At 43.8% G+C, this 21,781-nt stretch overlaps 2 pseudogenes; one reads left to right on the forward strand and one right to left on the reverse strand.

Annotated features, from left to right (window-relative positions):
• Positions 1-5,221: 5,221 nt before the first annotated feature.
• Positions 5,222-6,844, reverse strand: LOC129051682 (syncytin-1-like; annotated as a pseudogene).
• Positions 6,845-20,311: 13,467 nt separating this feature from the next.
• Positions 20,312-21,248, forward strand: LOC100436488 (putative ribosomal protein uL10-like; annotated as a pseudogene).
• Positions 21,249-21,781: the final 533 nt, after the last annotated feature.

Genomic DNA, 21,781 nt, shown 5'->3' on the forward strand with positions numbered 1-21,781 from the left:
CAAACACCTCTACGCAAATAAACTAGAAAATCTAGAAGAAATGGATAAATTCATCAACACATACACCCTCCCAAGACTAAACCAGGAAGAAGTTGAATCTCTGAATAGACCAATAACAGGAGCTGAAATTGTGGCAATAATCAATAGCTTACCAACCAAAAAAAGTCCAGGACCAGATGGGTTCACAGCCGAATTGTACCAGAGGTACAAGGAGGAGCTGGTACCATTCCTTCTGAAACTATTCCAATCAATAGAAAAAGAGGGAATCCTCCCTAACTCATTTTATGAGGCCAGCATCATCCTGATACCAAAGCCTGGCAGAGAGACAACAAAAAATGAGAATTTTAGACCAATATCCTTGATGAACATTGATGCAAAAATCCTCAATAAAATACTGGCAAACAGAATCCAGCAGCACATCAAAAAGCTTATCCACCATGATCAAGTGGGCTTCATCCCTGGGATGCAAGGCTGGTTCAATATACGCAAATCAATAAATGTAATCCAGCATATAAACAGAACCAAAGACAAAAACCACATGATTATCTCAATAGATGCAGAAAAGGCCTTTGACAAAATTCAACAACCCTTCATGCTAAAAACTCTCAATAAATTAGGTATTGATGGGACGTATCTCAAAATAATAAGAGCTATCTATGACAAACCCACAGCCAATATCATACTGAATGGGCAAAAACTGGAAGCATTCCCTTTGAAAACTGGCAAAAGACAGGGATGCCCTCTCTCACCACTTCTATTCAACATAGTGTTGGAAGTTCTGGCCAGGGCAATTAGGCAAGAGAAGGAAATCAAGGGCATTCAATTAGGAAAAGAGGAAGTCAAATTGTCCCTGTTTGCAGATGACATGATAGTATATCTAGAAAACCCCATTGTCTCAGCCCAAAATCTCCTTAAGCTGATAAGCAACTTCAGCAAAGTCTCAGGATACAAAATCAATGTACAAAAATCACAAGCATTCTTATACACCAATAACAGACAAACAGAGAGCCAAATCATGAGTGAACTCCCATTCACAATTGCTTCAAAGAGAATAAAATACCTAGGAATCCAACTTACTAGGGATGTGAAGGACCTCTTCAAGGAGAACTACAAACCACTGCTCAATGAAATAAAAGAGGATACAAACAAATGGAAGAACATTCCATGCTCATGGGTAGGAAGAATCAATATCGTGAAAATGGCCATCCTTCCCAAGGTAATTTACAGATTCAATGCCATCCCCATCAAGTTACCAATGACTTTCTTCACAGAATTGGAAAAAACTACTTTAAAGTTCATATGGAACCAAAAAAGAGCCCGCATCGCCAAGTCAATCCTAAGCCAAAAGAACAAAGCTGGAGGCATCACACTACCTGACTTCAAACTATACTACAAGGCTACAGTAACCAAAACAGCATGGTACTGGTACCAAAACAGAGATATAGATCAATGGAACAGAACAGAGCCGTCAGAAATAATGCCACATAACTACAACTATCTGATCTTTGACAAACCTGAGAAAAACAAGAAATGGGGAAAGGATTCCCTATTTAATAAATGGTGCTGGGAAAACTGGCTAGCCATATGTAGAAAGCTGAAACTGGATCCCTTCCTTACACCTTATACAAAAATCAATTCAAGATGGATTAAAGACTTAAATGTTAGACCTAAAACCATAAAAACCCTAGAAGAAAACCTAGGCATTACCATTCAGGACATAGGCATGGGCAAGGACTTCATGCCTAAAACACCAAAAGCAATGGCAACAAAAGCCAAAATTGACAAATGGGATCTAATTAAACTAAAGAGCTTCTGCACAGCAAAGGAAACTACCATCAGAGTGAACAGGCAACCTACAAAATGGGAGAAAATTTTCGCAACCTACTCATCTGACAAAGAGCTAATATCCAGAATCTACAATGAACTCCAACAAATTTACAAGAAAAAAACAAACAACCCCATCAAAAAGTGGGCGAAGGACATGAACAGACACTTCTCAAAAGAAGACATTTATGCAGCCAAAAGACACATGAAAAAATGCTCACCATCACTGGCCATCAGAGAAATGCAAATCAAAACCACAATGAGATACCATCTCACACCAGTTAGAATGGCAATCATTAAAAAGTCAGGAAACAACAGATGCTGGAGAGGATGTGGAGAAATAGAAACACTTTTACACTGTTGGTGGGACTGTAAACTAGTTCAACCCTTGTGGAAGTCAGTGTGGTGATTCCTCAGGGATCTAGAACTAGAAATTCCATTTGACCCAGCCATCCCATTACTGGGTATATACCCAAAGGACTATAAATCATGCTTCTATAAAGACACATGCACACGTATGTTTATTGCAGCATTATTCACAATAGCAAAGACTTGGAACCAACCCAAATGTCCAACAATGATAGACTGGATTAAGAAAATGTGGCACATATACACCATGGAATACTATGCAGCCATAAAAAATGATGAGTTCATGTCCTTTGTAGGGACATGGATGAAATTGGAAATCATCATTCTCAGTAAACTATCACAAGAACAAAAAACCAAACACCGCATATTCTTACTCATAGGTGGGAATTGAACAATGAGAACACATGGACACAGGAAGGGGAACATCACACTTCGGGGACTGTTGTGGGGTGGGGGGAGAGGGGAGGGATAGCATTGGGAGATATACCTAATGCTAGATGACGAGTTGGTGGGTGCAGCGCACCAGCATGGCACATGTATACATATGTAACTTCCCTGCACGTTGCGCACATGTACCATAGAGCCTAAAGTATAATAATAATAATAATAATAATAACAATAATAATAAAGAAAAAAAAAAGACTGGAATCTAGCCATGAGCCTGGAAACAATAAGGTGGCAGGGCTAAATCGTGAGGTGAATTGGCTCACTTGGCAAGATACCTGTCTCAGCCATGATCTTTGGGGTCCTCAAAAAGGGAGAGCTTCTTCAGAAATGAAAGGAAAGACTCCTTCAGCTGGAGTTTGAAAGCTTGGGAGGCATTTGAATTCTCCTGTTATATCCCATTCCATCCCAAACTACTGTTTCTTAATCCATGCCCAAACTTCTACATAGGAATAAATGATGCTATGCATTAACCTGATATTGTAATTCAGCAATCCATAGGATCAAATTTCCAGTTCAGTTTTTGCCTATCTCTGCCTTGCAGCTTCATTCTATGACATATTAATTCAGTAGCCATTACTTCTGTTCCTGTCTTGAACTGAGTATTTAGGACTTAGAGCTTGTCATTCTTATTTCTTTAATCTCTTCAGTGTCACTAAGAAACAACCACCTCCCCAGCTGGTCCTTGAATTAAAAAGCTGGTCCTTGTGCTTTTGATAACTCTTCTATGGCAGATGTCATTTAATTCCCCCAAGCCCTACCTTTAGTGGACACTCTGTTCCAGATAATACAGTTAATAATTTACCTAACAGTTTAATCATTGGATACCATACTGTGTGGATTTGCTGCATTTTACTCACTGCATCCTGAACTGTACCAGATAATCAAGTTCAGATTCGTCCTATTATCTTAAGGGTCTATTCCTTGTCATCACTTCTGGAACAAATTAGAAGTCAGGGTTTTTATCTTGCAAATAGGTCCACTCTGGCTAATTTAAGCACAAAAAGAATTGATTACAGGATATTGAGCAGTTCCCAAACTCTCCAGAAAGGCAGGAGAAACACACCCAAGAGGAACATTCAAAATCCTGCTATAGTCCTGGCCTCAGGAAGCCCCCCTAGTGCTGCTTTTATGGGTCACAGACTCTTCTGCTGGCTCTGCTGACCTTACCACTACTAGCAGTGGCTGTTGCTGTGTCTGCTTCCCCTGCTGTCTCTGCACACTCATGACAGCAATCATAACTTCCATGCTCATTTCAACAGATTGTACTATTTTGCATTCTTTTGTGTCATAAGTGCCAGAGTCTGGTGTGGGGAGAGCTGATGGCTGGAGTGTCACAGGCCAGTGCCTTAGCTGCAAGAGACACCATGAAAGCAAGTTTTCAGCTTTAATAGTGGGAGAAACTGTTGCCTGCAAAGATTCATAAGTTGGGAAATTCTCCAAAGGAAGAGCATTCAGATATTGGCTCTGTCATAGCTCAATGTGATTGAGTATAGACATCAAGGGTGAGTGTGGGTGAGATGAGGCTAGAGAGGTAAGCAGGGACCAGATTAGTAGAGCTTCAAGGCTTATTTTAAGGATTGGATTCTTCTAAAATTGCAAAGATTTTTAAAGGGCCTCAAATTGAGAAGAGGCTGTCACATGATCAATTTTTAACATTACAGTAAGAACATCCCTCTGGAGAGCTTATTGGATGCAGCAAGAGAGGCTGTGAGTGCACCTGTTAGGCTATTTCACTTATTCAGATGAGAGATGATGGTAGTGTAATTGGAGGGGTCCTTGCTCCCAGAGCTCCCAAGATGGCGGCGGGCTGCTTCCAAAATGGTGGCAAGCCTTGTGTTCTCAGACCTGGGGTTCTTGGCCTCACGGATTCCAAGGAATGGAATCTTTGGCCATGTGGTGAGTGTTATAGCTCTATTAGAAGCCAAGGGTCATGGAAGAGAACTGTGGAACCCAGTGACTAGTGTTTAGCTCAATTAGGATGAACCTGGACACTTAGCCATGCAGGAACAATGGCAAGCCTTTAGCCCGATCAGGAGTGGCAATGGGTGCCTTGCTGGGTCAGGAGCACAGAGGACACCCTGCCAGATCCGAAGGGATGGAAGTCTGCAGTGGGTCTGCAGTGGTGGCAAACAGCAGTGGTGGACAGCAGGCGAAAGCTCAGCTCGAGCCAAGCCCTAACAAACAAGGACCAGAAGAGAGTGCAGTTGCAAGATTTAATAGAGTGAAAACAGAGCTCCCATACAAAGGGAGGAGACCCAAAGAGGGTAGTCATTGCTGACTTGAATGCCTGGGTTTATATCCTGATCATTGTCCCTCCCACTGTGGTCTCAGGTGGTAGATGATTGGCTATTTCTTTACCTCCTGTTTTTGCCTGATTAGCATTTTAGTGAGCTCTCTTTATTACCTGGTTGGTTGGTGTGAGCTAAGTTGCAAGCCCCATGTTTAAAGGTGGATGTGGTCACCTTCCCAGCTAGGCTTAGGGATTCTTAGTTGGCCTAGGAAATCCAGCTAGTCCTGTCTCTCAGTCCCTCTCTCTACAGGAAAACCCAAGTGCCGTTGGGGAGGTTGGCTGACAACTGCTCTAACTGCTTCCTGCTGAATTGGGGTATAGTAGGGGTTGTGCAGTTGAGATTTCCTTGGGAGGGGTGCCTTCAATGTCATTAACATTGGAGCATGGGCTAGCAGGCTGGTCCAGGGGTCCACAGTAGATTTTAGTCATGGACTGCATCTGGGGCTCCATTTGAAGAACGATTTGTAGCTTTACAGCTTTGATTCTGGAAGAGACAATCTTAACAAGGAGGTTAAAGATACAGGCTCCAAAGAGGAGTAGCGATATTATAGCTGCTAGAGGTCCTAAGAAGGGGAGAATCCAGGGCATCCATTGGCTGAGGAGGCCCCAAGTTCCAGTGTTTTGAAGCTCCTCTGCTCTACATTGTATTTGATCTTGAATTTAACTTTCTCGGTGACAATTCCAGATTGATTAACGTAATAACAGCATTCTTCCCCTAAAAATAAAGAGGTTCCCTCTCTTTCAGTGGTTAACAAGTCTAAAGCTCTTCGATTTTGAAGGACTACTGATGCTAGGGAGTTAAGTTGATCTTGCAAGGTGACCAGGGAGTCGGCGACCCGTTCCATGTCACCATTTAGTTCTTGAGATAGTTTGTAGTAGAACTGAGTAGAGGTTGTCATACCGCCAATGCCAGTACCTTGTCCACCTAGCACTCCTGTTCCGATAACAAAAGGAAGAATGGGTACTCTTGTTGTGGGGCTTAGGTACAACATGATTGTATAATTCTTGTTCAGTGTAGATGGTCATAGGGGGCACTAAGAATGAGAGGAAGCACATAGATTCTGAAGAGCCATTCAAACAACAATAGGCTGAGGTACCACAGACAAAAAATATTCCTGAGGGTAGGCAAACTATTCGTGTGGGAGGAGTTACCCACCTGATGCATTGGGAGTTGGTTGTGTCTACAGTATTGCTAAATTTTACACAGGTGAGGTTTGAGGTGTGGGTTATTTCCAGACTGGAAACAAGAGGTCCTACTAAAATGGAAGTGGTGTTTATTTCTGTGCTGAAGTTGTTCCATTGTTCAGGTACAGGGATTGAAAGGTATGCCCTGAAGTGTAGGGGGAGGCACATCCAACAGTTAGTAGGGTTTTGGGCCGAGACCTCATGGAGCCCAGTGAAGGTGGTATTAAGTAGGCTCACCAGGCAAGTATGAGTATAGAGGGTTTCATATAGTTTTGAGAGATCTAGTCCTTTGTAGGGGCTAGGGGTGCTGTGTACCAGGGTCAGTTGGGAGATTATTTCCTTTATGTGTTTTTCTCTTGCCTGATCTTGAACTCCACCACCGTCAGACATACCAGTATGGGTAAAGTAAGTCCAATAGACAGTGGCTCCAATTCCTCCAGGACAACTAGGATTAATCATTTTCCCTGTCCAATAATGAGTATTTGCATGCATGCAAGGAGTGGCAGAGTTATAGCTGTTACCGGGCATATGGGTGTGGGCAGAGAAGGTGGGGGTTCCCTTAGATAAACTCCTATACAATGGGGCATCAATATTTCCAGGAAGCTGCATTCTCCATAGAAACTCTTGCTAAGGGGAGCTATTGGTCATACGGCGGCATGGAGGGGGTGCAGTGAGAGTGAAAGGGGGTAAGAGAACAGTAAAGAGAAAAATATGATAAGGGAGGGCCATGGGGATTTATGATTTTAGTTACTTTCCTCATGGGTTGTCATTTGAAGAGCAGGCACAGATCCTCTAGAGGTTCACAGGAATAGCTAGCATTGTATTTTAGCTCTAAGTATTTAACCTGCTATGAGCAGAGCTGAGCCTTTGGTTTGGAAACCTTGTAGCCACAGGTAGTGAGGAAATTTAAGAGCACTTGTGTGGCTTGATGGCACAAGGTTTCTGAATGGGTGGCTAAAAGTAAATTATCTACGTACCGAAGGACAAGAGTGTCCAGGTATGAGAATTGGCTCAAGTCTTGGGCTAATGCCTGGCCAAATAGAAGGGGGCTATCCCTGAACCCTTGGGGTAAAACAATCCAGGTGAGTTGAGACATTGGGTTTGAAGGACCTTCAAAGGCAAACAAGAATTGAGAGTCAGGATGTACAGGGATGCAGAAAAAGGCATCCTCAAGGTCCAGGACTGTAAACCACTCTGCTTCCTCTGGTATTTGGGAAAGCAGAGTATAAGGGTTAGGTACAGCTGGGTATAGAGGAACAACAGCCTCATTGATAATCCTGAGATCTTGCACTAACCTCCACTGTCCATTGGGTTTCTGTACTCCTAAAATTGGAGTATTGCAGGGGCTATTGCATGGTTTTACTAGGCCTTGGGCTTTTAGGTCCTTAACAATCTTTTGGAGTCCTTGTTGGGCCTCAGGTCTAAGGGGGTACTGCCTTTCATAGGAAAAAGAGGCAGAATCCTTTAGTTTAAGTTGAACAGGATGGGCATTCTTTGCTTATCCATATTGTCCTTCTGTTGCCCAGACTTCAGGATTAATTCCTTCCTCAAGCAGGGGACAACAAACGGGTGTTCCTTCCCCTATGTTCAGGTGTATAACGGCCCCTGCTTTTGCTAGAATGTCTCTACCTAACAAGGGAATGGGGCTTTCAGGCATAATTAGAAAAGCATATGAAAAATGTAAACTTCTCCAGTCACGACTTAGTGGCTGGGAGAAGTATCTAGTGACTGGCTGTCCTAGCATCCCACGGATAGTGACAGATCTGGACGACAGTTGTCCGGGACAGGAGAGTAAGAGTGAGAAGGCCACACCAGTGTCCAGGAGACAGTTAACCTCCTGGCCCTCAATGGTCAAGCATACCCGGGGCTCTGTTAGGGTGACGGCATGGGCTGGTGTTTGCCCCAGACACTCTCAGTCCTGCTGCTGGGTCACCTGGTTAGTGACTTCTGACTCAGAGGAACTTCATCCCCTGGGGCAGTGGGCCTTCCAGTGATTCCCTTGACATAAGGGGCATGGACGAGGGGACAGCTTACTTCTACTTGGACAATCTTTTTTAGAGTGTCCTTGTAGACCACACTGGAAGCAAGCCCTATTAGGCATTCAATTTGCCCAGCTTTTCCCTTTCCAGAGCCTCCAAAGTCTGCTTGCCTGTGGGCCATGAGTAAAGCGGTGGCCTTTTTTTAAATCCCGTTTGTCCCATTCTGCCTGCTCCTTCTGATCTCTATTATAAAAAACTGAGGTTGCCAAGTTCAATAGGGTTTGTAAGTTTCACTCGGGGCCTAAGGCAGACTTTTGAAGTTTTTTTCTAATGTCTGCAGCTGACTGAGTGATAAACTTATCCTTTAAGATTAGTTGGCCTTCAATAGAGTCAGGTGACAGGGAGGTATGCTTCCTCAATGCCTCCCTTAGTCTCTCCAGAAAGGCAGTAGGATTTTCTTCCTTTCCCTGTGTTATAGTGGACATCATTGAATAATTCATAGGCTTCTGCCTAGTTTTCCTTAGTCCTTCTAGCATGCAAGTTGGCAAATGTCTGCGGCACCAATCTCCATGTTCTGATTCTGTGTCTCAATGAGGGTCTACACTGGGAACTGCCTGCTGGCCTGTGGGGAATCATTCTCTTTCCTCTGTTGTCATCCTATCATTGATCTGACTGAGATACCAGAGATTGCCAAACTCTCAGGCTGCAGTTATGATGGCACTTTTTTCATTTGATGTTAGTGTCTGATTTAGCAGTAACATTATATCTCTCCAAGTCAGATCAAAGGATTGTCCTAACCTTTGTAAAACATCAGTATAGCCATCAGGGTTATCTGAGAATTTACCTAGGTCTATTTTAATTTGCTTTAAGTCTGAGAGAGAAAAAGGTACATGCACTCTGGCTGGGCCGAATTCTCCTCCTCCCACTCATTGGAGGCGGAATATTGCCACTCTTTGGTTCATTGGGGAATATTGCCACTCTTTGGTTCATTGTTTACCCCTTTGTCTGTCTCCTTTCAGACCATTTGGGTTGAAGGAGGTCCTTAATAGTTGGAGAAGAACTTGGGGGGGGGGATGCTGGGGTAGGGAGGTAGACTCTGAGGGCTTCCTGTAGGGCAAAAATCACACTTTCTACATAATTGGGAGTTGTCTCTTAATGAAAAGAAAGTTTGTACATATGGCAATTCACTCCATTTGCCTTCTTTTCTACAAAAGAGGCCTAGCTGTAAGATGGTGTTATAATTTATACTTCTCTCAGGAAGCCAGGTTTCTCCCCCTTGAAGAGGATATCATGGCCAGGCGGTACTGCAGAAGAATATGTCATTTCTTTCTTAGAGTCTGAGGGTCAAATTGGTCCCAATTCTCCAGAATACATCTTAGGGGCATTTTTGCCTTGGGGGGAACATTTCCCATCTGAAAAAAGAACATAGGGATGCCAGCACCCCTAGTCATTTTCCGATGAGCATTAGTCCTAGAGCGTCCTCTATAGTCATGCTTATTCCTTTCCAGGGTGCATAACCATCCAAGGACCTCTGCTTATCGGATTAGTTACACTCACCAGTATAGCAGTCCTGCATCCCTTTTCCTGCCTCTCTTGACCACAAAGAAAGGGGTCCGGGCTACTGGATTCTAGTGGTCCTTTACCAGCATGCCCAACATTGCCTTTGTGCTCACGGGTGAGTCTTGGAGCTGGGCTGGGTTCCTGAGTATTTCATAACAACCCAGCTGCCCCATCAAGATGCATTCCCATAAACAACAGTTCTTATGCAAATTTATTTCAGAGAAGGTGTAGGTAAGGTTTTGAGTCAGGACTGAGACAGTTTTGATTCTGTAAGTACTTTAAGGCTTGGCCGAGTGCAAACAGCTCGCACATTTGAGGAGACCAATTACTAGGCAATTTTTCTAACTCTGTTTCCACAAGAGTCTCCCTATCAATTACTGAATACCCATTGTGGTTTCTTCCTCAGTCACGTGGGAGGGACCATCTATCCTCCTGTCCTGAAGGGAGTTCTTCCTAGGTCTGGTCAGACCTTTGTACGGTAATTAAGATTTAAATCCCCTGTTAGGAAATCGGCTGGGTTAAGGGAATTATTAGTGGTTGGTGTTAAATTACCTTTTTCTAACAGAATAGCCCCATACTTTAAGATTTTTGAGTTAATAAGCTACTTTTTTGCTTTTTTGACTTAGAGTAATTCTGAACTGGTGAGGTGTGCTCACAATGATGTTTCCTCTAAAAGTTACTTTTCTACTTTCTTTGTTAGCAAAGCAGTTGCTGTTACAGATTGAATGCCTCCATGGGTTACTGGATTAAGGATTTTTGATAGGAAAGCTACAGGTTGTCAGTGGTCTCAGTGTTTTCAGGCTACGCCCTTGTTTACACTGACAAGGTAGTATTGGAGTATTATAGCGTCATGGAAAAGACCTTCAATTATCAATTATAGGTTTTAAATTTACCCTGGCTTTTAAAGGAATAGGGCACACTTTTTTTTTTGTTTTGTTTTTTGGGGTTTTTTTTGTTTTTTGTTTTTTTACTATTTCTTTTTCTTTTTGACTCCCTCTTTGTCTCTCCTCTGTCTCGCTCTCTCTCCTCCATCTTGCTGTATCTTCTACGTCTCATGCTCTCTCCTCTGTCTCACGCTCTCTCCTCTGTCTCACACTCTCTCTCCTCTGCCATTACAAATTTGGGGCCCTGGCAAGCGTGGTAGGGAATGGGTCCCACATAACTGCCTATGTTGAGAGCTGTATACCTAAATTGGGAGGGACATCAGGAATAAGAGTCCCTGGATTTATAGCCTAGATGCCTAAGGAAGCAGCATAGAGCTTCCTTAGATCCCTTTGGAGATACAACTTGCTAGGTGAAATGAAAGTCTGAACCATTAGTACCTAGGAGGTAGGGATCAGGAGAAGTAGATTCAGAGGTAAGGAGAATTTTGGGGCTATACTTTCAAGAAAGTCACGGTCAGGACCCAGGAGGTATGGGCCAGAAGGAAAGGTAGGGGTGCACGCATGGGCGACTGTTGAGCAGAGACTTCTAGCTGCGCCATGATCTCAACCAGCTAATGCCGGGAGTTCGGGTGACACCTTTCTGCCTCTAGTCAGCCCTCAGCTTCCCCAAGAAAATTGAAAGTCAAAGCTGGCTCCAAGCAGACCAATGTCCCCAAGGGTTGGGGGTTGTTAGAAAGCCCTTCCCCTGATAGCCTCAAACCTGAGTCTTAAGTCCGGTGGCCATGCTAATCGTGTTTTTTTTTTTTTTTGAGACGGAGTCTCACTCTGTTGCCCAGGCTGGAGTGCAGTGGTGCGATCTCAGCTCACTGCAAGCTCCACCTCCTGGGTTCACGCCATTCTCCTGCCTCAGCCTCCCACACGCTAATCATTTTTAACCTGCTGACAGGTGCCTGGTATTTTCCTCCAATTCTAAGGAAGGATAGGACAGAATAGCAAGCGAAAGAGGTCCAATATTACTCACTGCTTTGGAGATCTCTTCGTGGTTACCAAAATGTCACCGGGGGTTCCTTGCTCCCAGAACTCCCAAGATGGCAGCAGACCACTTCCAAGATAGTGGCAAGCCTCTTGACCTGGGGTTCTTGGCCTCACAGATTCCAAGGAATGGAATCTTGGGCCATGCGGTGAGTGTTATAGCTCTATTAGAAGCCATGGGTCACGGAAGAGAACCGTGGAACCCAGTGACTAGTGTTCAGCTCAGTTAGGATGAACCTGGGCAATTAGCTGTGCAGGAACAATGGCAAGCCTTTAGCCTGATCAGGAGCAGCAATGAGTGCCTTGCTGGATCAGGAGCACAGAGGACATCCTGTGGGATTCCAAGGGATGGAAGTCAGCAGCGGGTCTGCAGTGGTGGCAAACAGCAGTGGTGGACAGCAAGCGAAAGCTCAGCTTGAGCCGAGCTGTAACCAACATGTACCAGAAGAGAGTGCAGTTGCAAGATTTAATACAGTGAAAACAGAGCTCCTATACAAAGGGAGGGGACCCAAAGAGGGTAGCCATTGCCGACTTGAATGCCTGGGTTTATATCCCAATCATTGCCCCTCCCGCTGTGCTCTCAGGTAATAGATGATTGGCTATTTCTTTACCTCCTGTTTTTGCCTGATTAGCATTTTAGTGAGCTCTCTTTATTACCTGGTTGGTCGGTGTGAGCTAAGTTGCAAGCCCCACGTTTAAAGGTGGATGCGGTCACCTTCACAGCTAGGCTTAGGGATTCTTAGTCAGCCTAGGAAATCCAGCTAGTCCTGTCTCTCAGTGGCATGAGCAATATTGGTGACAGAGAGGAAGAGCTGAATTCAGTAGACCTGATGATGGTTGGATAGAAGCAGGTGAGGGAGAAGGAAGTGTCTAGGATGCCTTCAGGTTTCAGGCTACTGTCCCTGGATGAACGATGTTGCCACTCACTGGGTTAGAGGAGACTGTGCATGGTTCTGGTTGGGGCAGAGATGTGGGTTGTTTGTGCTGTGGGGGGTATTGAAGATCCTCTATCTGCTTTTAAACAAGCTGAACTTGAAGTGTCTTTGGGATATCCAAAAGAAGATTTCAAGAAGGCCGTTTGATATATAGATCTGGATCCCAGTAAAAAGGTCTGGGCTGAAAATAGGAATTTATAAGCGAACAGCTCCTAAGCTGGCACTTGAAATGTAGCTGTGAGTGAGATCATTTGGTGGGAGTGTGTAGGGCAGAACAAAATAGTTCTAGAAAGGTATTTGGAAAGATGAAACATTTTTTTCTCTTTCCTTTTTTTCTTAGTCCATGACCTGTATAAGGGATGAAACATTTTAATGGCCAGTTTAGTGGGCTCTCTTGGTTGTTTTCTCAGAATTAGCATCCTCCGTTTCTCTTCCTAATCCCAATTTTGTTCAGATATTTCCTTTCTCCTTTTGCAGCTCTGTGCCTCTGCAGAATTTGACTTCATCTTCAATTCTACATGCGGCATGATTAGCATACGGGCAATCCTATTCCTCTTTCCAATGAATGGTTCAACAATGGCCATGTGACCTGCTAATGAGAGAGGAGAGAAGACCAGTTGTTAGGCTTTGGGAAAGTTTGTCCTTGATCCCAAGAGGGCACCAGAGAGAAATCAGTTTAAGTCTTTTGAACATCTTTGAGTTTAGATGTGTTGTCTGGCACTGCTGCATCTCTCCTGCTATCAGCTTGAGCATGTAGACATCACTGAGAGTGGCAGGAAGAGAGAGAGATGCTAGAAACCCAGGGCCTTGGAGTTTTTTAATCTACCAACTCTGAAATCCTGTTTCACTTCCTTACTTCCTTCTATATGAGATGACACTTTTTATCATCTTTTTAGTTGGTTTGAGTTGAGATATCTGTTACTTGCAGCAGAGGAAAATGAGGCTGCACATTTACACCAGATCCCACAGCTAGTAAGAAAGACACCTGGAATTTGACCTTAAGTTGGTCTGAAGGCAAAGCCCATATGCTAGAACTATCGCCCTGCCCATTAAAGACACATTTGCGTTTTCATTAGTTATTTTTTGGTAATTCCAGGACAGGAGATGGCAAAGGGGAGATAGTAAATATTTCAGGCTTTGCAGGCCATATGGTCTCTGTCCCAATTATCCAACTCTGCTGTTGTAGCAAAAGTAGTAATAGAAAATATGTAAACGAGTAGGTGTGGCTGTGCTCCAATAAAACTTTATTTACAAAAACAGGGGGTGGGCCTGTGGGTTGTAGTTTGCCAACGCTTGTTCTATTGTAAAAGACTAAGAAAATTCTGAATTAAGACCCCGTGTTTTAATTACAAGTGTCATTGTAGGAAATAGTGACTGAATCCAGTTTAAGCACAGTCATGTGCCATTTAATGATATTTTAGCCAAGACAGACTGCATATACAATTGTGGTCTTGTAAGATGATAATGGAGCTGAGAAATTCCTATCACCTGGACACATCTTGCTGATCCTGACTCTGTGGAGGTGGCTAATGTGTGTGTTTGTGTCTTAGTGTGGCAGGCCAATTCTCCCTGACAATTGCCCAGACAGGCCTGCATGCCAGGCACACAGACAGGCCTGCATGGCTCTCCAGTTACGCAGACAAATTTCCACAGCACTGCCTTAACATTGAGCAAATCGTTAAACCTGGGGAAATCGGTGCCCAGACATCAAAGCTAGAAATGAAACATATGGTCAGTAGGAGCCTTGCATGGGCTTCTCCCTAACCTGGAGCAAGTCAAAGTAATAGAGACAGCCTTACATTCCTAGTGCCAAGACCCATCTTGGGTCAATGGAAACTGAGACAAGTCAAGGTAACAGAGGCAGCTGTTTGAATAGATTCATTGGAGAGCATAAGGCAGCTCTCCAGATCAAGCTGTAAAGGAGATAAGATAGAAATAGTCACTCTGGTACCACAGTAGACAGGCCTGAAGGTACTGAGCCCTTTTAATCAAACTAAGCATTTTTTGCCTCTGATCTTCTAGTTGAAACAAAATTAGTTACCAACAGACTTAGGCAAATGCTATACTGCATATAGGCACATAACCCCAACCTATATAAGCACTAAGAAAATTGTAACACTTTGAGTTGGTCTGGTGGAATTATCTCGGGCCTTCTCCCTGTATCCAGTTACAGCAATGAATTTCCTTATTTCCTAGTTTGTCTGCTTCTTGTTATTGGGCAAATGCAGCTGGACCCGGCTTCATTCTGAGAATATTAGTTTTTTAAAAAATTAAAAATGTAGACCAAGCGCAGTGGTTCACACTTGTAATCTCAGCACTTTGGAAGGCCGAGGCAGGTGGATCACGAGGTCAGGAGTTCGAGACCAGCCTGGCCAACACAGTGAAACCCCTTCTCTACTAAAACTACAAAAATTAGCTGAATGTGTTGGTGGGCACCTGTAATCCCAGCTACCCGGGAGGCTGAGACAAGAGAATCGCTTGAACCCAGAAGGCGGAGGTTGCAGTGAGCTGAGATTGTGCCACTGCACTCCAGCCTGGGTGACAGAGCTAGACTCCATCTCAGAAAAAAAAAAGGAAAAACCTTACAGAATAAAGATATAAGGAAAGAAAATATTTTTGTACAGCTGTGCAATGTGTTTTAAACTATTATTAAAAGAGTCAAAAAGTGTTTAAAATTTTAAGTTTATAAAGTAAAAAATTACAGTAAGCTAAAGTTATGATTGAAGAGAATTTTTTATAAATTTAATGTAGCCTAAGTGTACGGTGTGTATAAAATCTACAGTAGTGTCCAGTGATGTCCTAGGCCTTCACATTCACTCACCACTCACTCACTGACTCACCCAGAACAACTTCCAGTCCTGCAAGCTTCATTCATGTTAAGTACCCTGTACAGGTGTACAATTAAAAAAATATTTTAAACTGTACTTATACTGTGCCTTTTCTATGTTTAGATGTGTTTAGAGACACCAATACTTGCCATTGTGTTACAATTGCCTACAGTTTTCAATACAGTAACATGATGTACAGGTTTGTAGCTTAGGAGCGATAGGGTATCCCATAGAGCCTAGGTGTGTGGCAGGCTGTACCATCTAAGTTTGTGGAAGTGCACTCTATGATGTTCAAACAATGATGAAATTACCTAATGATACATTTCTCAGAATATATCCCTGTTGTACTTGCTGCAACCTGTGAAATTTCAACACACAGACAAATTCTATTTTGCTTTTTTAAAGTTTTTTTTTAAATCTATGTCCCAGAATAGCAAGATTTGGATCAACATAACACAAATTGATTTCTAAATATTGAGTAATTAAGAATGATTCACAAATATAGCGTTATAACCAAGTGCCCTAGGGCATTTGCAAATCTGGGAGGCTGAATGGGTTATGGTGGCTGCCTGAGGATTCTGGGAGATGAGGTTGTCTTTCCTTCTCTGACTCTATCACCGCTTCCTCCTCACTTCCCTAAGGCAGCAAGGGATGCTGGATCCTTCCCAACTAGAAGTGCCTATTGCACAAGGCATATGGGTGTAGTTAGGAGTGGGGTGGGGCTGAGGCAGTTAGGATCCCACCCCTGTCTATTCCTAGTACATGTTCAGATAACTTTGGACAACCAGAACTTTCGACTTGTTCTACAGCAATCATCAGAGAATTATTAATAAATGCTCTTTTTTGGGGAGCTTATAAGGTCTTTGATCTGTGGGAAGAGAAACACTTACTCCTTATTTTGTTTCTATCCTAGAGCTTGCAACAATAATCAAAGTGTGAGTCAGTGAGGGTCTGTTGGCCAGAGTTGGCAAAAAGAAAGGTGAGATGAAAACCTGAAGAAATCAGTAACAGAACTGAATGATTTTGCAATGGCTGGGGGTAGTGAAAAAATTTTAAATGCTTCCACTTTCTGCACAGCGGGACATTCTCAGGGAAAGCACATTTTACGATGGACTCTCCACAGAGCAGAATATTTAATATTTCAACGTAGCAATAATACAGTCAAGGGCAATCAATAACAAGTGCCACTTTTCTACCTGCCTTGATGAATGAAGGTGGGCTCTGGCCTCTCTCCAGTTGGTGCCTTTCTGCCTGGCCTGTGCTTGTCAGCTGGGGAAGCATTAGCGGCCCCTGGATCCTGCTCCAGGCTGACTTCCCAGCACCCACCTCTGAGTTGGCCTGTCTTGTCTGTCACTACCAGAGAGAAGCCCCCTCGGGCTGCAGGGCTGAGCAGAAATATACAGTGAGGCCAGCTTAAACTCCACCATCCCCAAACACTGGATCAGGCTTCCACTGGTGCAGGTTAATTCCAGCCATAGCGTCCTGCACAGGTGGCTCAGGAGGGAGAGCCACAAAGCCTAACGTGACAAGCGTTTCATTTTACAGGATGCTTGCTGAAGACTGGGCTGGAAGAAGAGAAGATTTCAAAACACAACACAATTAGCCCCACGTCACAGGTGTGTACTAAGCAAAACCACAGCCCCAGAGCAGTCTTGGCTCTGAGTTGCACCACAAAGCTGAGGGCCTGGCCGGGAACACAGGCTGTCAATTTCAAAAGAGAACCTTAGACAGAAAGTCATCACTTATTCATGTTTCATAAGCACACACAGACATTCAAATCCCTTAAAGACAGGATGCTGCATCACTTCAATTAACAGCAAAGTGAGGCCATTTGCGGCTCAAATTCCGCCAGCTGCTCATGGTAGGCGAGCTTCCGCAAGGAGGCAGTAAGTTGTCAAGCCCAATGCTACAGAGGCCAGTTGAAATACAGGAAAGGGCCAGACTCAGTGGCTCACACCTGTAATCTTAGCACTTTGGGAAGCCAAGGCAGGCAGATCACTTGAGCTCAGAAGTTTGAGACCAGCCTAGGCAACATGGTGAAACCCCATCTCTATACAAAGTACAATTAGCTGGGCATGGTGGTGTGTGCCTGTAGTCCTAGCTATTTGGAGGGCTGAGGTGGAAGGATGGCTTGAACCTGTGAGGCGGAGGTTGCAGTGAGCCAAGATCACACCACTGCCCTCCAGCCTGGGTGGCAGCCCCAGACCCTGTTTTCAAAACAAAACAAAACAAAACAAAAAGAAAAACAAAGAAATCTAGGAAAGACTAACCTCCTCAGCTCTAGGAAAGATATTTGGGCATTTTTATGTTTTTCTTAATTTGCGGTACAAAACCAGAAAGTCTTAGTATTTGACTGTGAAAGCTGTCATAATCAAAATGGAGTCACTAACGTGAAGAAAACTGTAACAAATAGAGCTAGGGAAGGCCATGGGAAGAGTGTTCTCACACATGTATGCCTGAGTTTAAAAACTCAACAAAACCACAATCTTGCACAAAGGCCGTCACAACCTTACACAAAAAATACTTCTGCAAGGACATTTGCCCAGCAACTGCCTGTTCAACATCAGACTGGTGGTGACCCTCATAGCCAAGGATAATTATTTCAAAACAATTGTGTAATGTATTGTACAATTGTGTAGTTTTATTTGGCATGAATATTCCCATTGCCATGCCTAGGCGCAAATAAATCTCTTTTCTTTTAGAGATCCTCTCTGTCATTTAGGTTGACATGAGCTTTACTTGATAGGTAAGAAGAGGTACAAATTAGAAATAGCAGACCTATTGGAGAAGGTGAAGCAGCAGCAAACTCATTATCACATGAATGGATGTTCTGTGTAGTTGGAATAAAAAGCTGGGACATTTTACTGGGACCTAAATGGCTTCAAATCAATGCCTCATACAACTGTAGGCATTAGATGGAACAAAACAAAACACCAACAGCGAAACACACAATACTGCAGGAATCATGATAACCAAGTAGGTCTCTATTGATAAAACTTTTACAAAGCTGTTGTTGACACAGCGTACCTCAAGTATTGGAGGGAGATGGCCTTGGTGTAACCCTTTGTCCTAACATTTATTGATGAGAATCATCTGGTTGGAAGGCCCTTGTAGAGACCACTTAGTTCCAAACTCTTAACCAGGTGACATTACCTGCCCCATCTCCTGGCATGGGGCATTTGGAAATGTTTGGGTGTGGTTCTGGTTTTCATTATAACTGAGGATGGGCAGCTTTATAACTAAGAATTAGAGACCAGATGTCAAGGGGCATTAAACATCCTTAACCCCTATATATGAGCAGTTACACATTAGAATGATCCCAACTGAAAAGTCAGTAGTGCCTCTGTGTTAGTCTGTTCTCATGCTGTTAATAAAGACGTACCTGAGACTGGGTAATTTATAAAGGAAAGAGGTTTAATTGACTTACAGTTCTATATGGCTGGGGAGGCCTCACAATCATACCAGAAGGCGAATGAAGAGCAAAGTCACATCTTACATGTTGGCAGGCTAGAGAGTTTGTGCAAGGGAACACCCATCTATAAAACCATCAGATCTCATGAGACTTATTCACTACCACGAGAATGGTATAGGGGAAACCACCCCATGATTCAATTATCTCCACCTGACCCTACCCTTGACATGTGGGGATTATTACAATTCAAAGTGAGAGTCAGGTGGGGACACAGCCAAATCATATCAGCCTCCATTGGGAAACACTAACTTAGACCAATCACCCCATTATACAGATGAGAAAGCTGAAGCTTCAGGTTATGAAGTTTTTTATCTAAGATTGCCCAGGTCAGTGACAAAGCTGGGCCCAGGACCCAAGATTCCTGACTCCCACTTCAGGGTATCCTTCCTTAAGTTTCCAGTGACCACCTTTCATAAAATTAGGACTGAGTTTGACAAGTGGGAGGGTACACCTGTGTAAACCTAAAGTATCTGAGACAGGTCTTAGTCAATTTAGAAAGTTTATTTTGCTAAGGTTAAGGAAGAACCATGACACAGCCTCAGGAGGTCCTGACAACATGTGCCCAAGGGGGTTGGGGTGCAGCTTGGTTTTATGCATTTTAGGGAGATATGAGACATCAATCAATACATGTAAGATGTATATTGGTTTGGTCTAGAAAGGTGGGACAACTCAGGGTTGGGGGGCTTCCAGGTTATTGGTAGATTTAAAGATTTTTTTTATTGGCAACTCCTTAAAAGTTATTATCAATAGAAAGGAATGTCTGGGTTATGATAAAGGTTTGTGGAGACCAAGTATTTATCAGGCAGATGAAGCCCCCAGGTAGCAGGCTTCAGAGAGAATGGATTGCAAATGTTTCTTATCAGACGTAAAGAGTCTGTTCTGTCAGTAATTCAAAAGGGAGAAGGGTATAATGAGGCATGTCCAGCTCCCCATTCCCATCATGGCCTGAACTAACTAGTTGTTCAGGTTAACTTTGGAATGCCCTTGGCCCCGAGGAGGGGTCTATTCAGATGGTTGGGGGGGCCTTCGAATTTTATTTTTGGTTTATACCTGGGACAACAGGATAGCATTTTAAATCAGGACTGCCCTGAGAGTGCCTCCCAGCTCTGTATTAGGCTGACCTGGTGCCTGTGCTCCAAAGCCTCGCTTGCTGAGATCCACTAACAAGGCAGTCTTGGTGAGTGGACCAGATGGTGGAGAATCGTTGTTTTATCACAGGGAGGAGGAGACGCTGAAACTCTGGGTCCTCCAGGAGAGGTGCCATGGTCATAGCAGTTCCTGCACCCCACAGGCAAAGCTTCTTGCTCCTCTCTGGGGGTAGAACTTTCTGCACTCCACACAAATGGGTGAGGCATACCACAGTAGGTTCACTTGCAGCCATCAGACAACAGACATTTGATTTTTTACATGCTTTTTTGTAAAGACACATGCAAGTCTCTCCAGGCATCCTTTGAGAATGACATCGTGTTTAAAACTCTGCATGGCAATCCCTGACACACTGCTGTGATGCCCAGGGAAGACAGGGCGACCTGGAAGTCCAACTACTTCCTTAAGGTCATCCAACATTTGGATGATTATCCAAAATGCTTCATTGTGGGAGTGAACAATGTGGGCTCCGAGCAGATGCAGCAGATCCAAATGTCCCTGCAAGGGAAGGCTGGCGGACAAGAGCACCATGATGCATGAGGCTATCCAAGGACATCTGGAAAACAACCCAGCTTTGGAGAAACCATTGCCTCATTTCATTTCTGGGGGAATGTAGGTTTTGTGTTCACCAAGGAGGACCTCACTGAGATCAGGGACGTGCTGCCACTTATGTTGGTGCCATTGCCCCATGTGAAGTCACTATGCTCACCTGGAACCCTGGTCTGGGACCCAAGAAGACCTTTCTTACAGGTTTTCGGCATCAGGAACTAAGATGTTCAGGGGCTCCGTTGAAATCCTGGGAGAGGTGCCACTGATTAAGACTGGAGACAAAGTAGGAGCCAGTGAAGCCACACTGGTGAACATGCGGAACATCTCCCCCTCCTCCTTTGAGCTGATCATCCAGCCGGAGTTTGACAACTGCAGCATCTACAACCCTGAAGTGCTTGACATGGCAGAGGAAACTCTGCATCCTTGCTTCCTGGAGGGTGTCTGCAATGTTCCCAGTGTCTGTCTGCAGATTGGTTACCCAACTGTTGCATCAGTTCCCTATTCTATCATCAGCGGTTACAAATGGGTGCTGGCTTTGTCTGTGGAGACTGATTACACCTTCCTCCTTGCTGGAAACGTCAAGGCCATCTTTGCTGCTCCATCTGCATTTGTGGCTGCTGCTCCTGTGGACACTGCTGCTACTACTGCTGCTGCAGCCCCAGACAAAGTTGAAGCCAAGGAAGAGTCAGAGGAGGATATGGAATTTGGTCTCTTTGATCAAATTCCAAAAAGCAACAAACTCAGCTAGCTTTATTTGCAAAACGAGGAAATAAAGGCTTGCTTCTCTTAAAAAGAAAAGAAAAAAGACACATGCAAACAAAAAGAAAGAAATGACCCCCCGAGGTGAGGTAGTGTCAGTTTTTCAGCTGAAACAGAGAACAAAAGTTATTTAAAGAGCTTGCAACTTTCTGAGGATGACTCCTGCTTGAAATGCTGGGCCTGTCCTGAATTCCCTGTACTTTGTACCTTCCATGGCATGGATCATGTTCTGTTCTTCCTCTGTAATAATTTATGCACACTTAGCTGCTCCTGGTGTTAGATCCCAAGCTCTGCAGTGCAGACTGTATTTTAGTAATCTTAAGCCAACACAGTGCCTCACATAGGCACACAGTAGACTTTTCAAAAATGCTTGTTGCATAAACAAGTGCAGACCAACTAACTCAGAACTGAGTCTTTTTCCTTCTGCTGCTGATATGCTGGGGCACTCACAGATATGGGGACCATGTCACTCTCCTTTCATTCCTTAAGGTTTCTCATATGGTTTGGATATTTGTCCATTCT

The sequence above is a fragment of the Pongo abelii genome, chromosome 17 (assembly GCF_028885655.2).
Source record: "Pongo abelii isolate AG06213 chromosome 17, NHGRI_mPonAbe1-v2.0_pri, whole genome shotgun sequence".
In the NCBI taxonomy this organism is placed as follows: Eukaryota; Metazoa; Chordata; class Mammalia; order Primates; family Hominidae; genus Pongo; species Pongo abelii.